This window comes from Hydra vulgaris, chromosome 08 (genome assembly GCF_038396675.1).
Source record: "Hydra vulgaris chromosome 08, alternate assembly HydraT2T_AEP".
Lineage (NCBI taxonomy): Eukaryota > Metazoa > Cnidaria > Hydrozoa > Anthoathecata > Hydridae > Hydra > Hydra vulgaris.
In genome coordinates this window covers 20,815,864-20,833,333 of record NC_088927.1, presented here as the reverse complement: position 1 = coordinate 20,833,333, position 17,470 = coordinate 20,815,864, and the positions used below count along the sequence as shown (strand labels likewise).

The window sequence follows — 17,470 nt, the reverse complement described above, 5'->3', positions numbered from 1 at the left end:
GGAAACCTTAATCTGGTCGCTGATATAAAGAACTATTATAGCTAACCTTAACTTGCTCGAATTTCGTATTTTCGTTTTATTTTGCTTTTTCGTTTTGTTTCGCTTTTTCGTTTTATTCGAATTTACTTCGATTTTTGTTTTTTCTGTTTTTTATTTTGGTTTTTAACGGATATAAATATTTTATATTTGGTTTTTAACTCTTACGGATCTTTGTAAAACGGTTTATTTTTTATCACGAGATCATATTGTTGTTTATTTCTCTCCTCAAACGTCTGTCCTCCGGCGTCTGCCTTGTAGAGATTTTAATAATGAATATAGTGGTATTAATTACAAGATGGCCCACTGTTCCATTACTAAGTCACATATAAAACTCACAAGAGTTAAATACTTAATACAAAAAAATGAAGACCTCACAGACACAAAAAAGAAGAAACGAAAATGAAATAAAATCAAAAAACAAAACAAAAAAAAACAAACAAGAAAAACATGAAAAGCAAGATTCGAAAATAATCGAAAAAGTTCCAAAAATAATCTGGGCATTTTAGTTTAAAAAAAGATTGTTGTTTATATCTATTTTTATTTTGTTATCTTTGCTCCAGATTTTTTAACATTGTAAAAGAAAAAACTCTTTACTGTTTGATATTTTTGATATTTTCGAATTCCTCATACAAAATCTTTTTGATTTTGTTTTGAAATTCCTCTAACAAACTCACTCTAGCAAATATCAACTTTTCATGGAACGACCTCATTCTATTACAATTTAATTTATATAAAAGTTCGTTAAGAAGTAAATTTCCAATATAAAAACTATTTACAGGTTCTAAGGAAAAAGTAAAGTTTTGAATGTATTTTTAAGAGGTGGATGATGTGGATAGATTTTTTAAATAAGAGCGAGTGTGTATTTTATGAGTGGTTGTGCTTTTTCACATATAAACATCATATGGGGAAGGTTTTCCGTTTTTTTCATACATTGAGGGCAGAGATCGTCTGTTACCTCTTTTTGTAAAAATCGAGTTGGTTGGAATTGCAAAGTGTATTTAATTTTGTCTGCTTTATTGTTAATATTACTTTTGTGGATGTAGTTAAATAATTGGGACCAGTCTTTTGTTGTTATGTTTCTCATGCTATATTTATAGTAGTCTGCCCATCTGTAAAATTTTCCTGTAATGTTTATTTCTGCATCATTTTTGGAGATAGTGTATACATTTTTTGGTTTGAGGTTTATAAATTTGAGAGAGGGTGAGTTTTTTAGATAAATAGATGTTAGTGCTTTGTTGTGGTCGTAACTTTGGCTTTGAGAATTTATGAGGTGTTTCCATTTCGGCGGTAGTGAATTTATAATTTTTGTTAGAAGGTGTTGCTTTATACCGATGAGTTGACTCTCTAGAAAGCATTTTGAAATGTCGCTTATCTTGATTATGCTGTTGTTTGTGGATTCTAGAGATGGTTTGAGGATTTTACGCTCGTGTCTTATATATAGATTGTAGAATATTGGTTGGTTTAGTACTTCCTCGTCGGTAAGATTTTTGTGGTTGTTGAATTTTCTTTAGAAATGACTCCACGTTTTTATTGTTTGACAGTAGTAGGGGGGTAGAGTTTTTAATGATTTGGAAGATTGCGTGGTGAGAAATATAAGATTTCCTTGATTTGCATGTCGGTAGTTATTAAAAATATAAAGGGCTGAATCTTTCCATGCTCCCTGCTTGTTCTCATCAAAATATTTGGAAATCCAACTTAGTTGAATTGATTGTAATTTTTTTTTCACGTCGAGAATTTTTAAACCGCCTATATTGATAAGGAAGGACAGGACTTAAGGATAGGAATTTAGGTGTTTTTTTGGAGCTATTATTCCAAAGGAAGTTGTCGATTTTTCGTTCTATTAGTTTTATGTTTGTGTCACATGGTATAGGTAGGGTGTAAAGCAAGATGCCATAGGCCGCTTAGTAGTGTTTGGTTGATTATTAGAGCTTTTCCTTTAATCGATATTTTAAATTTTTCCCACTTTTTTATCTTTTTGTCCAATTTTTCTATGCTTTCGTTCCATTGTCGGTTGATATATTGATTAGAATTAGAGAAATTAACACCTAGACTCTTAAGAGTAGTGTCATGCCATACAAAATTTAGAAAACTGTCTTTTATTATTGATCTGTTTCGTCCAAGCCACAGACCTTGGCATTTGGAAATGTTCAACTTTGTTCCTGTACCTCGTTTGTATATGTTTAGAGCGTTGCCTAAAGTTATTATCGAGTTGTCAGTCGATAAGAAAAAGACAGTGTCATCCGCATACTGTTGCAGTTTTGTTTCTTTATTGTCAATTGTGATTCCTTTAATTTCTGGCTTTCTCCTAATAAATCCTGCTTGAATTATATATAGTACCATGGAAAGAGGACATCCTTGCCTAACTCCTCTGTATATGTTTATTTTGTTTGATAAATAACCGTTTACTTTAAGATATGCACTGATGTCATAATATAATGTTTTAATTACATTAATAAAGAAAACACTAAATCCAGATTTAAATAAGCAATCATATAAAAAATTCCTGTCCACACGGTCAAAGGCTTTTATTTGGTCTATTGACACAACGGAGACATCTAAATTAATTTTGTTAGCTATATAAATTATGTCTCTTGTATATGCATGATTTTGATATATCGTTCGGTGGGGAACACTTGCTGTTTGGTTTTCGTGTATGATTATTGGGAGTATATTTGTTAATTGGGTTTGATATGATTTTGGTTTGATATGATTTTAGTGAGTATTTTGTAATCTGTGTTTAATAGAGATATCGGTCTCCAATTGGAAATGTCAGTTTTATCGCCTTTTTTAAATAAACATGTTATAATAGCTAGTTTTTGTGTTTCCGACATCTCGTGTTTATTATGATATCATTTAGAACATTAATTAAAATTTCACCGATTTTTTTGATAACGAGATTAGCCCTCTTAAGCGGGACGTTATTAAAGCAAATAGCTGACTGACGGTAAAAAAATAATTTATATAATTAGATTGGATTGCTTATTTTAAAAATATTATTTTTTAAACTTATAAATTTAATTGTAGTTGACCCAAGAAAATGTAATGTAATTTTATATATAATCTAAAGTTGAAACACCAGGAAAATACGAATAAATTTTTTTGACGTTATAGTGCGTCTTAGTTTACACGTATTAAAAGTGCACTATTATCACTATAACGGTTATGTTTTTTTTTAACTTATTAATATAAGTTAAAAAAAAAACTATACTGGTATTTTTTTTTAAACTTTTAACAATGTACAAATATTGAGTTCTTTTTTTGTAAGAAATTTGTCACGAAAAAAAACGTTTCCGTTAACGAAGTTGCAATTAACTACTTGCAACTTTGCGATGGGAATTTTGTAGCAAAAAAATATTGTTCTAAAATTTTTTTTAGTTACTTTTTTAGTTATCTGAACAAATGCATTGTGGAATGCCATAACTCATAACTGAGCTACAGTATTTAACAAATTTGTTTAATTAACAATAGTGTAAATACATCGAATACATTTGTGCAGACCCATGTGATAAAAAAAAGTTTTTTTAAAAAAAACTAACCCACAAGCAATCTAATTACTTATAACAAGTCAATCTAATTACTTGAAACAAGTCAGTAGAATGCGTAGTCTACAAAAAATATATCTATTCCCGAAAAAACTTCCGTAAAGCTGTTAAAGCAGCACATAACAAAAAAATCTACGAAAAAACTAAAAATATCGAATATCCACGCAATACTAATCCTCAAAAGTTTTGGGACAATATTCGCAAAATAAAAAACAAAAAGAATACTCGACTCTTTACAATTAATAAATTGCAAAACAAAAATGAAATCGTTGAAGAATTTAGCCATCACTTTCAAAAAATACTTAATACGCCGCAATGTACAAATAAAGAATTTAATCCTCAACAAATTCCACATATAAGTAAAGAGCCTAATTCAAAGTTTATTTCAACAGCTGATATTGAAAAATGTATTTTAAATCTTAAAAATAATAAATCCTACGATTGTTTTGGAATAAGTGCTGAACATCTTAAAAACTCTCGCAGTAACAATCTTCTAATGTTACTCGCTTCTTTTTACAACAGCATGTTAACAAATGGAAAGGTTCCCAAATGTTTATCAACAGCCACAATTATTCCATTAGTTAAGTCTTATAAAACATCACTGGAAAATCCAAATAACTACAGAGGAATCAGCATTCTACCTATTTTTACGAAACTTCTCGAATATCTTATTGTACACATATGTCCAGATATCACAGAGAGTCATTCACATCAATAGACATTTCTCTAATTCGATTGCGCCACTAATTTCTCAGCTTGAAAAAGAGGCCAGTAAGGACAAAAATGTAAACAGATTCAAACTCTTTCTCGAAATGATAAAATTAAAAACATAATTTCGCTCCAAAAGATGTCTTATTCCAACTCAAGCATTTTCAGACCAAATGAAGTGAAAAAAGGTGGAAGAGGGATGTATTGCTGTATTCCATTGTGCGGAAGTTCGTTTTATAACAACAATATGGAAAAGACTAACATTGCTCTATTTTCTTTCCCTAACAAAGAAAAAAAACTTGATGTTTACAGAGCTTGGTGTAAGGAAATATTTAAATATAGACGTAAAGGAGGTGCTGATAAATTTGAAATTATGAAACACACGAAAGTGTGTGAATTTCACTTTAGGCCTGAGGAAATAAAAGTTAGTTCAGGATGCGGTAAAAAAACTTTAAAATCAGGGAATGAAGTTCCTAGCATTTTTTCAGTCAAGACACCACAAGATAAGTTACCTAGAAAATCTCCATGCAAAAAGTCGAAATATCCAGTGTTTACAACTGATATTGATACTGAAACTCATACAATAATCGATTCGACCAAAAACGTAGATTGTGAAAATTGTAAACTTTTATTATCCGAAAAAACAATCATAGAAAAAAAAATAGAAGTATGTCATGAAAGTTACAGAAGCTTGCTTGAAGAATATAAAACTTTAAAAATAATAAACGACCAGTTGAAAAATAATATTTTTAGCTTTGAAAATTTTGAAAAAGATGATAAGTATTTCAACTCATTTACTGGCATGAAAAAAGAAAAATTTGACATTTTATTTGAATATTTAAATCCTGGAAATGAATGTGAAAACATGAAATATTATTATCCTGAGCATAACTCTGAGGAAAAGTTACCTGAAGAATTATTTTCATCTCCTTCATATTCTACACCGGAATCCAAACCTGGTCGTAAGTCAAAAATGAAATCGGTTGATCAACTATTTATGTTTTTAACATGGCTAAGACTTGGTTTTTCTTTAAGTTTTACTTCCTGGTTATTTAAAACACCAAAATCTACTGTTTCAAGATACCTTATTACATGGTCAAATTTTATATATCTTAAACTTGGTGCTATACCAATTTGGCCAAATTTAGACCAACTTAAACATAATATGCCAAAATGCTTTAAAGAGACATATCCTCAAACGAAGGTTATTATTGATTGTACTGAGTTGCTTTGTCAAAGACCTCCCAGCCTAACGATTCAAAGAAGTCTGTTTTCACATTATAAGCATCACGTAACCTATAAAGGATTAGTTGGCATTGCTCCTTCTGGTGCAGTAACATTTGTTAGTGAACTATTTGTTGGCTCTATTTCTGATATTGAAATAGTTAAGCAATCAGGACTTTTGCAAAAAGAGCTATGGGAGAGTGGTGATTCTATAATGGCTGATAGGGGTTTTTTAATTAATGATCTGCTTAAGCCTTTAGGTGTAACACTGAATATTCCAGCCTTTTTAAATGGGAGAGATCAGCTATCACATGAAGAGGTTATAGAAAGTCAAACAATAGCAGCTTTAAGAATTCATGTAGAACGTGCCATACAACGAATTAAGAAAAATAAACAAATACGAAATGAAATACCTCTTGTTTTATATGGATCAATTAATCAAATCTGGACTGTAAGCTGTTTATTGTGTAACTTTATGGATCCTCTTATAAAACAGTAAAAATATAAGATATGTAATATTTATTACTGAGAAACGTAGAATGATAAAATATATTTTTTATAAAAATCGCTTAACTTATCGATAACATCTAAAAAATAAAATTCATCAAAATCAACATTTACAATAATAATTCCTTTATAAACATAAACTATGAACAAACAATGAGTTAGTCCAGATAAACCCATGGCCATTTGGACTTGTGTATAATAGCCAAATAAGTGATCCTTCTTTAGAAATAATTCTCCTGTAGGTAATGAACCAATATAAAATGTTTCTTCCTTAACTAAATCATTAGGATTTTCATTTCTTTTTGTGTAAGGACACTTAATTTCAATTAAACATGGCTTTGAATCAATTAAAACAAGTCCATCTGGACTTGCACCAAGCCAAGGGATGCATGGTTGAACTAATAATCCAGTCTCAAGTATTTTAATATTTTGGTTTAATCGATAAATCATTACATTTTTAAATTTTTCTTTTGCAATGTCTTCATTAATATTACCGTGATTTAGCATTTCTTTAACATTGTTGGATTTTTTAATGTCTTCTGTAAGTTGTTTTATCAAAAATTCAAAGTTACTTTTCCTAATATAAATCTTATGTGCATTTGATGATGTTATTCTATATTTTCTCTCCTTAAACCATTGTGCACATTGCCTTTGTTTTACAGTTTTTTTTTGTAATGATATACTTTCTTCTTGTGAGACAATTATTTTTTTCATAAACTCCATTTCTTTTGGGGAATAATTCCATGTATCAGGTATATCTAAAAATTTACTAGGTAAGGTAAGGTTAGAAGTTATAATAGACTCGCATTCAACATTTTGACAGGGGATCCTAAACACTGCATGCCAAATTTTGTGATTTCTGAATCAATGAGAATTTTATTTGGTATAATATGAGCATAGCCAATATTTGGGTTAATTTTTTTTAAATTATTCTGTAGCTTCATTACAGCACTTAAGTTATCTATAAAATTGAAGTTACGTCTTGCCTCATATACTGTTGGGTTAATCCCTTTTTTGTAAAATTAGCATGAAGTACGTTTTTCATTACAGGATATATTTTTTTCTGTTTCTCACCAGGCACTCCCCATTTTCTTAAAGTACTTGTGCAAGCGATTTCAGAAGGAACAACTTTAAAAGAATTTAATGAGTAATCTGCCAACTCTAACAGTAAAGCCATAATGTGATTGCAATAACCACTTAATCCAGCTGGGCAACTGCAAGAAGCCTTATCAACTTGACTATTTTTGCGATTTATATATATTTGCATTTTACGAATCATTTTTTTCATACTTGCTCGACAGGTACATTTTGCAATGAAGTGTTTGAGTGTTCGCGTTGTAAATAAGCTGTCTGTAGAAATGTAACGTTTTTGCTTAAATTTCAGTCCTCTTTCTAACGTTTTTTTAATAGTTTTTCCTTTTAATTTACCGCATTTGTTCATATGATTATCAATTTCACGTCTGGTGAACACTGGGAGAAACTCAAGAGATTTTCCCCAGCACATATCTTCTTTTAACGATACATCTTTTTTTGTATTTAATTCTATCTTCAGATCTCTATTTATATCGTCTAATATTAGATTTTGAATTTTTTTATCTTTAAAGCAGTCACTATTAAATCCATTCATTTTTTATTAGACAAGTAATCTATTAAGAATTATCCTTTAAATTGTTTGCCGCTATTTGTTTACATTTTTGTCCTTACTGGCCTCTTTTTCAAGCTGAGAAATTAGTTGCGCAATCGAATTAGAGAAATGTCTATTTGGGTTTAAAAAAAATAGCTCTACCCTTCACGCAGAATTTCTTCTGAGTGAAACAATAAAACACTATAATCATAACAATTCACCTGTATATATATGCAGTTTAGATGCTAACAAAGCTTTTGATAGTTGTAACTGGGATTTACTATTTGAGAAACTATATTATCAGAAAAAAATCCCACTATCGGTAGTTCATACCATTTCATCGTTATATCGGTCAGGTACTGCTAATGTATCATATCTTGGATGCACATCAGAAGAGTTTAGGTTGTCTCAGGGAGTTCGACAAGGGTCCATACTTTCGCCTCATCTTTACAATATTTATACTGAAAATCTTTTAGAGAAAATTGTCTCAGAATCCAAAGTAGGAACTTCAATAAACGGAGTATACACTGGTGTCATTGCGTATGCAGATGATATAATTTTGCAAAGTTCAACTATATCTGGTCTTCAAAATCTTATTAACATCGTCCAAAAGTATGTAATATCAAACTTTATCAAACTAAATGCAGAAAAAACGGAATTTTTAATATCTGGAGTAAGCTCGATCATCAATAACGTGATTTATGTTAACGATGCTCCTATTAAGTTTCAAAGCAATTTAAAACATCTTGGTTTCCTTTGGGATAATAAGAACAAAAATATGACGGCAACACTCCAAAAAACGAATATAAATGAAAGGATAACGCAATTTTTATCTGTTGCAAAAGCACTTATAAGAAACGGAATTCGCTTCTGCCAGCCTGCTACGATTATTTATTTATTTAATTCCCTAGCTATTCCAACGCTATTATACGGACTAGAACTGGGTGGTTGCAACAATAAGTTTCTACAGAATATTGATAAAGTTGGACGATCTGTCTTAAAATCATTTTTTAATATTTCTAAGCATAGTAAAAATTACCTCCATTCTTTTTTCAAAGTAGACTCTGTATCGAACATTCTTATTTATAACAAATTAAACTTATTTATCAGGCTACTTAATGACCCCATATGTTACTCCATTATAATGACTCAGTTGCCATGTATAAATGACCAAAGTTTATTTGTTGGTGAGATATGGCTAATATGCAAGCAATTTGGTATTAATATGCTGCAATGTATGATCGAGGGCAATAAAATTAAAACTGCACGCCCTAAGGAAGTGTTAGATGCCAATATCACCGCAATTTTAAAACAATCTGTCCAATTATCGAATTTAAAGGAACAAAGACTTATATTTAGAACTTTGATGGAAGAAAATATTCCAAGAACAGTACAAGAATACACATAGCATTTTCTTTATTTGTTTTTTTACCTGCAATTTATGTAATTATTGGGTGTTTAAAAGAATATATATATATATATATATATATATATTATATATATGATGTACTGTAACAATAACGCACTCATAGCAATGTAAAAAAACGGAAATTTAATCTCTCCTCTCTTACTTTACATTGATTATATTACGGACATCGATTATATTACGGACAAAGCACAAAAAACTAACAGTTCTATTTGTGTTAATAAGGTATGCTTCATAAAAATCCGTACTTTTCATACTAGTTACCGATTATTAATCAAGTTTTTAATATGGCGAAAAGTTATGCTGGTGCCTTGTCATCTGGTAATTCATCTGTGCTGACAAAAAAACAACCTTGGGATTTTTGGTTCGAAAGCTGAAATTGATAACTCAAACGTCTTAGCGTGCCGATACGGTGATTTAAATTGTAGTGTAAACGATTTTCTTTCTGCCTTGGCTGGTAAAAAATTACTCAGAAATGTTTGGGGTGTGACAAGGCATTACGTCAACAAACTTTTCGAATTTGCAGTTGTAAACATTTTCTCTTTGTCATCTTTTCTCGACACTGAAATTGAAGTCAAAGGTTGTGTTTTAACCTTTCAACAGAAGTACGTTCGAAAGGTCCACGTGCTAGTTCAGAATATCCCGATTGGCACGCTAAGAAATGGTTGTCAAAGCGCCATCGTCCTGCTTGGCAAGCACTTGGCTGTAGGAAGAGGGGAGCTCGACTCCTTTTATTTGCAGAAATGTAAGGCGCACGGTGAGGATATCTTCACTGGAAATGTGATTATCATTATCAGGAACTGGAAGAACCCTACCCAAAACCCTCTACCTTGATATCAAAACGTTGATGGACTTACTCTAAGGTATAAACATCAAGGCCAGCCCGAATCCACAACTCCAAAACCATAAAACCCAACCATTGTACCCTCAGAACCAATAAAACCTACTATATCACAGGTCGACAGCGCTAGCGTAGACATTGATGTTAACAGTGGCAGTGTTGACATCAGTGTTGACATGGAAACAGATAAAGGAAAACAGTGAGAAAAAACAGTCTTCAAAAACGCGAAAATCCGCCCAGCCGACAAGAAAACGACTAGGAATTTCGGAATGTGAAACTCCAAAGAAAGTAACAAATACAACAGAGAAAAAAGAACCCGTGTGTTTGGATGAAGTTTTATTTTTGAAAGAAAAAGATGGAACGTGTTTTGACGACGAAACGGAATCTCTTGTAATCGATGAAGACTATGAAAGTCAACTATGTGCGGAAAAGAAATCGTAAGATTTTTATTTCTGTTTATTTTTTTCGTTTCAATTTTAGCTTTGTTCTCGAATCAGACTTTCATTTCGAACTTTTTCGCTCTAAACCTTTATTTTTATCTTTCCGCAAAAAAATCTTTTTTTTCAACTTTTTTCTGTTCTTTTTTAAATTTCTCATTAGTTATGCATGACACGTTTCTTAACGAGCACTTAAGCTGTGCATGTTTGTATCGTTGTAGTTCACACTTTTGTGTAAAATTGTATGGTCCAGTGCGTCCATCTATTTGTATTACGTCACTTAAATGGAAAACTCGTGCATTAAGATTAAGACTTTTATGTTTGTTTTATTTTCGTCAGGTTGTAAAATTATTATATGTATGTTTAAGCGACACGAGTTTTCAAATTAAGAAAGCTGTTTCTCTCCATCATGGCTATTAACATTTTAACATGCAACATATACGGTCTAAACAACCAAACTAAACGCGACAATTTTTTTGGTTTTCTTAAAAAGTCCTCCTACGGTCTCATCCTCCTTCAGGAAACAAAGTCTGGACGGTCCACTGTTAAGCAGTGGGGTGATGAATGGACTGGCGAGTCTATTTGGAACTCTGGTCCGAGCCACAGTTGTTGCGGGATGGCGATTCTCTCTAAATCCAACATTTCGTTAACCGAACTAAAAAGGGACGCTAACGGTAGAATATTAAACGCCATGATCAAAATTGACGAACACGAAATGCAGGTGCTGAATATATTTACGCGCCTAATGTGCCAAGAGAAAGGCGCCATTTTTTTGGCGACCTTGGCGAATTCTCGCAGGACACAGGACTACCCGTCCTGATGACCGCGGACTTCAACATGGTTGAAAGCCTGCCTCTTGACACAGAAGGATCAAACAACGCTAAATATCACACCTAAGGCATTTCTGAACTCGGGGTCTTCCGAGGTAAGTATAACCTAGTAGATGTTTTTCGTTATAAATTTCACACCAAAAGAGAATTCACATGGCGAGTTCGTGTCAACAACTGTCAATTTTAGTCAATTTAGGACAAGGTTACTGGAAATTAAATTGTTCTCTTTTGGAAATTGAGGTGCATAGGCAAAAAATTGAACTCTTAATTCAAGATTGGCAAACAAAAAAACGGTCCTACACGTCAATTTTAAAATGGTGGGACGACTGCAAACTTTTTCTAAGGGCTGAAATACAACACATATCGATATAGGAAAGTGCGAAAAACAAAAAACAAATGAAAAGGATTTAAAACGAAATCCAACGGGAGCGACAAAACGCTTACCCGAATTTAGATAGGATCAAAGAAAAACGCGATGCTCTTTTCTTGCTCCAGTTTCCCGGAGCGTTAATTCGCACGAAACAAAAACTAATCGAAGAAGGAGAAAAACCTTCCAAATTTTTGTATAGTTTAGAAAAAACTCGACAGCGGAACAAGTCAATTACCGAAATTCGCAAGAATGACGGCACATTGACGAGTGAACCTGGCGAAATACTCAACTCCCTATCAACGTATTATAAAAACATTTACACCAAAACAATATTATGCAAAGACAGCCAAAACCGTGTCTTGTCACACATCACTAAACGTTTGAGTGATGATGAAAACGAATTTTTAAACACCCGCCTAACCGTCGCGGAACTAAAAGAGGCCCTTTTTAAATTTGAAAACGGAAAATCTCCGGGCTATGACGGATTTCCAGCTGAATTTTACAAAACTTTTTGGCACGTTTTAAAAAAAGATTTTGAAGAACTTGCTTACAAAATTCTTTTAAAAGAAAAAAACATCAGCCGCTCTTTGAAAAAATCAATAATTTCACTTATTCCCAAACAAGGAGATCTTACTAAATGCAAAAATTGGAGGCCTATATCTTTAATCGGCGCCGATTACAAAATAATCACAAAAGCGCTGGCCCTAAGACTTGCAAAAGTAATTGGCAAAATTATAGAAGCAAATCAAATTTGCGGAATTCCAGGTAGAAACATTTTTTCAAATTTACATCTAGAACGTGATCTAATAGATTACGCAGAATTTAAAAAACTACCTAGTTTCATTTTGACAATAGATCAAGAAAAGGCGTTTGACAAAGTCGATCACGCGTTTCTGCTGCAGATTCTCCGAAAATTACATCTCGGAGAAAATTGTGTATCTTTCATAAACACCTTGTATTCAGATGTTTCGGCAACTGTTCTGAATTGCGGCTTCCTGTCTACCTCCTTTCTTACGGAAAGAGGAGTTAGATAGGGAGACCCTCTCTCTCTTTTGCTATACGTTTCTGTTGGCTTTGGTGATCAGAGCGGATAGCAGAATAGAGGGTTTTCCTCTGCCGGGAACACGAAAACCTCTAAATCTACAGCAGCACTCAGACGATTCGAACTTTTTTGCTAAGGACGTAAAATGTGTCCGCTATTTCTTTGAAAGCCTAAAACTATTCGAAAATGCAAGTGGTTCAGTGATCAACGCCTCAAAAACCGAGGGTCTCGCTCTTGGGGGTTTTGATCCCGAAATTTACCCACAATTGGACAACATAGAGTGGAACAATGACACCGGTTTCAAAATTTTAGGTGTTACTTTTTACAACAGACTGAGCGATACTAACAATTTCAACTGGCAAGTAGCTCCTAACAAAATAGAGAAAAAGCTCAAGTTTCTGGGACTACGTACTTTGTCACTTGTGGAAAAGACTAATTTGATAAATACGCTATTAATGTCAAAAGTGTGGTTTCTAGCAAACGTTTTGCCCACTCCCGATTGGGTAGTAGAGCGTTTGCATTGAGCGGCTAGCAGTAACAGTATCGAAAACAGTCAAACTGAGTAATCTCGAAAAGCGACTTTCTGGAATTACATCGAAATTGAGAATAACATCGAAATTGTAAATAAAGGAATAGTATCGAAAATACGAAAAACAGAATAATCTCGAAATAGCTCAAAAGAGAATAATATCGAAATGGGACTTACCGAATAATATCGAAATTGTGTAAAAAAGAATAGTATCGAAAATTTAAAAAACGGAATTAGATTGAAATTGTGAAAAAAGGAACAATATCGAAAAGGGACTTTCCGGAATAATATCGAAATTGAGAAAAGCGGAATAAAATCGAAAAGGGACTTTTTGGAATAATATTGAGAATGTGAAAAAAGGAATAGATTCAAAAATTCCAAAAGCAGAATAAATAGAAAGGCCAGTTTTTTGCGGTTGTAAATTAAAGAGTAGTAATTATACTGTATAATTGTATAATTTATACAATATAAAATTAGAGTTCGATTAGTAGAACAAAAAATATTGAATGTTGTGTTGTTGGCTATTTATAAAACGAGTTAAAACAAGATATATAGATTTATTTACAACATGTCAACAAACCATAAAAAGTTTAAAGGATAAAGTTATTTGTAAATATTCAAAAATATATGCCAACTAAGTCATCTGTTGTTTTATGTGCAAAAAAGTTTTTATGTTTTATGTTAACTCATTAAAATGAGTTTTCGATCTTAATCCGTTTTTATTGTTTTCGATATGGTTCCGCATTTGTGAATATCGATACAAAAACTTTTCGATATTAATCTGAAAATCACTATTTCGATGTTAGTCATTAAAATAAGTTCTCGATCTTATTCCGTTTTTATTGTTTTCGATATTGTTCTGCAAATGTAAATTTCGATATAAAAACTTTTCGATAATAATCTGAAAATCACATTTTCGATCTTAATCATTAAAATGGGTTTCGGTCAGTTATTTTTCGATATTATTCATTTTTTCGATACTATTCCGCTTTCCCCATCGAGCCATTTTCGAAAATCTGTGGCAAAAGACCAATTTCAACCCGGTCAAACGAGAGACACTTTTCTTAACCGTCAAAAGCGGGGGTCTCGGAATATTATCACCGAAGGAGCAAAGTCTTGCAATCCGCCTCAAAACGCTCTTTTAAATAAAAGAACGCGACGAGGACAAAACTCACGATTCCTAAAACTTTTCAAGGTATTGGGTGGCAAGTTTACTTGTAAAATTTAGTAAAACCAAAGCTGCAATTTTTTAAGACAAAACACTGGGACAACAAAATGTCTCAGTACTACAAAACTACATCTAAAATCTAAGGCAAATACGGGTCTCTGTTTAACATCCCCCTAAAATCAACAAGAAACTTTTATTTAGAAATGGCAAAAAACAAAAAAACCAGTTGTGCCAGCCGAACTTTTCTGGAACAGTTCAACAAAAACAACAATGCCGTGGACCCTGATTTGGAAAAGAAATTTTACGCGATTCCCACGCATATGGACCGACACAAAACATCCTCTTCCGATTTCTCTATAACAGCTTACCTTCTGCTGGTATGCTTGCCAAAAGTACAAGGCAGACCGATAAAAACAACAAATATAAAACTTGCGGAAAAAATAAGGACAATCTGCACATCTTTGCCTACTGTCCTCCTTCTGTTACAATATGGGAATACTTTAAACATGTATATAACTCCTTGACATCCCAAAAGAACTTTTCTCCAATAAATTCCATCTTCTTGATTGAGACTGCGAATTTATCAGAGAAAAACCCTACCTCGCAGCTGCTGTGACAGTCACTCAAACCATTATGAGTGAAATATCGAACAGCAGATGCCACCATATGTTTAACAATTCAAATATTGACCCAACGGCAGTGATCAGGATAATTACCAGAAACATCATGAATATTGTTACTTTAAAATATAATTATCATGTCCGTAGAAATACCACGGACATTTTCTGTCAACTTTTTTGTATTAAAAACGTTTTTTGTGAAATAGAGAACGGGAACCTGAAACTAAACATATGAGCCAAATTAACACACTGGCTCGTAGAAAGAACTAAATGTTTAGTTGAGCGTTCCCGTGTCCTTTAAACATATAATTTTTTTACAACGAAATAATTGTTATATATGATTAGATAATCACTGCCATTCCTTAGTTTAAGATATATATTTTATTATTTACTTTTTTTTGTGTAGATTTCGTAACGTGATGATTTGTGTAATAGTCCTGTATTTTTTTAGTATTATCTAATAAAATCTTTCTTTACTAAATATACTTAATTAATCTTTACCAACTTCATTATCAACCTTTTCCATATTCTCGATTTCTTTCCCCACAAAGTCTCAATAAAAAAAACCAAACAAAAAACACAAAAATATAAAAACAAAATTACAAAAAAATAAAAAAACACAAAAAGATAAAAATACAAAAAACCAACAAAAATTTAAAAAATGTATATGTATATATATAAACACGACTTTATTTTTAAAAATATTGGCATTTAAACCAAATAATATTTTACAATAGATCAAAGTTAACTAAATGTTAAAAAAGCTTGTTTTTCTCTTTTACTTTCTTATTATATAAAAATGTATCATAAAAATATTTATAAAGGGAAAAATATATAAAGTTTAACGATTTTTAATTTTATTGTAAATATGTGTATTTATTATGCAGAAATAGTTAAAACTTTTGTAAATATTTTTTATTTTGTAATAAAAAAAAAAAAATTAAAAAAATTATATTACTTCTTAGAGTGTCACCCTATAAGACGTAGTAGTTCTGTCTCGAAGTTTAGTTACGTCACAAAACCATATTTAGTCTCATTATCTTACGTCTGCTTTGGTTACACTTAAGAAAATGAAAAAAAAGTAAGTACAAAAAGAGACAAACATTTACTGCATCCTCTAGTTTAAAAGTTAAGAGAATGTAACAAAAGCCATACATAAATGATTTTAAATAAAAGTTAGAGCGTTTGACCTTCTTACGCCATGGTAACCCATAAAAAAATTTAAATTCCACCTATATAATGAAGGAAAATAGAAACATAAATGTTTCCTCACCCATCCTTTTAGCCATAACTCCCTTAATTTTACCCTTCACTTTTTATATGTATATAATCCTAACCGTTCTGTTTTAGAAAGAAAGCTTCAGCACCTTCTATGCCGAATTTGCAAGCACACGTCACTACTACCCTCCATCGCCGTTTTTCCTACATCTACAGCAACTCCAAATTTACCGTAACGAAAATGATTTCTCCGTCTACCGAAAATCCCGACTATCCTATCAAAACCTCAGCGAAGCGGCCAAAGAATCCTCACTAATCGTTTCCTACCTAACCTACCTCAACAACCACCACTTCCTTTTCGACCGAATCGACGAAGTGTTTACATGGACCTTAGACGACGCATACCACGTGAAGCTGCTGTGCCTTCTCCGTTCAAACAAATTCCCGCCAGGGCTACAACGAATTGAGCACGGCGACATGCTTTCCTTAACATCGTTTATAGCAAATGTCATCGTCCTTCACCAAACACAAAAAAAATATATACACAAATAACAATACATTACTTGTGGGGCCAGTTTTAGAGATAACCACCTGAACCGAAACTGATATAAAAAGAATTTTAGCACCATCTCGATGGAAATTTAATTTTAATTTTAATTTTAATTTTGAATCAAAAATCAAAAAAGTAAAAAAAAACCTATTTTCTGATAAAACCGCACGCTCGATTGATGACTAGGTTCAGTTTTTCGCAAGTGACAAAGCGCTTATCTTTATCTAATTAAGTTAGTGTTAGTTCCGGTTTAATTTTGAATAATATATAATGTTATTTGTTAATATAATAGATTTTTATTCATTAAACACCAATTATTATATTATTTCTCAATATAATCATCACTCACTCAATTCAATTTAACTCATTCTCTTTAACATGTCAACTAATAAAACCAAAGCATACAAGGAAGACGATATACTAGCCGCATTAACTGATATGAATGAAAATAAAATATCACTGAGAAAAGCTGCAAGTCAAACATGGTGTTCCAGTCTCAAAGATCGCAAAAGTAACAACAATAAAGGCTTCTATGTCTCAGTACTTTCAAATGAAACAGAAAGATCGATGGTGCATGCATTCCAATTACTTGGTGACTGGGGTTTTGGTTTAACCTGAAATCGTACAACTTGTATGTGGCTACCTTAAACGTGAACATCAATGGCACTTATTCGAAAAGGCAAGCCTGAAAAAGAGACGTTTTATGGCTTTATAAAAAGATGTTTAAAAGAAATTTCAACAAGAAAAGCGGATAACTTAGCATATGAAAGAGTCGCTTCTTGTACGCCAGAAATA

The 17,470-nt window shown here is 32.1% G+C and overlaps 1 protein-coding gene across 1 annotated transcript in view; it reads left to right on the top strand.

Moving 5' to 3' along the window:
- The window catches only part of LOC136083677 (TNF receptor-associated factor 3-like), a 131,176-nt gene that overhangs the window by 107,129 nt on the left and 6,577 nt on the right, over positions 1 to 17,470 (top strand). The window lies entirely within an intron of this gene.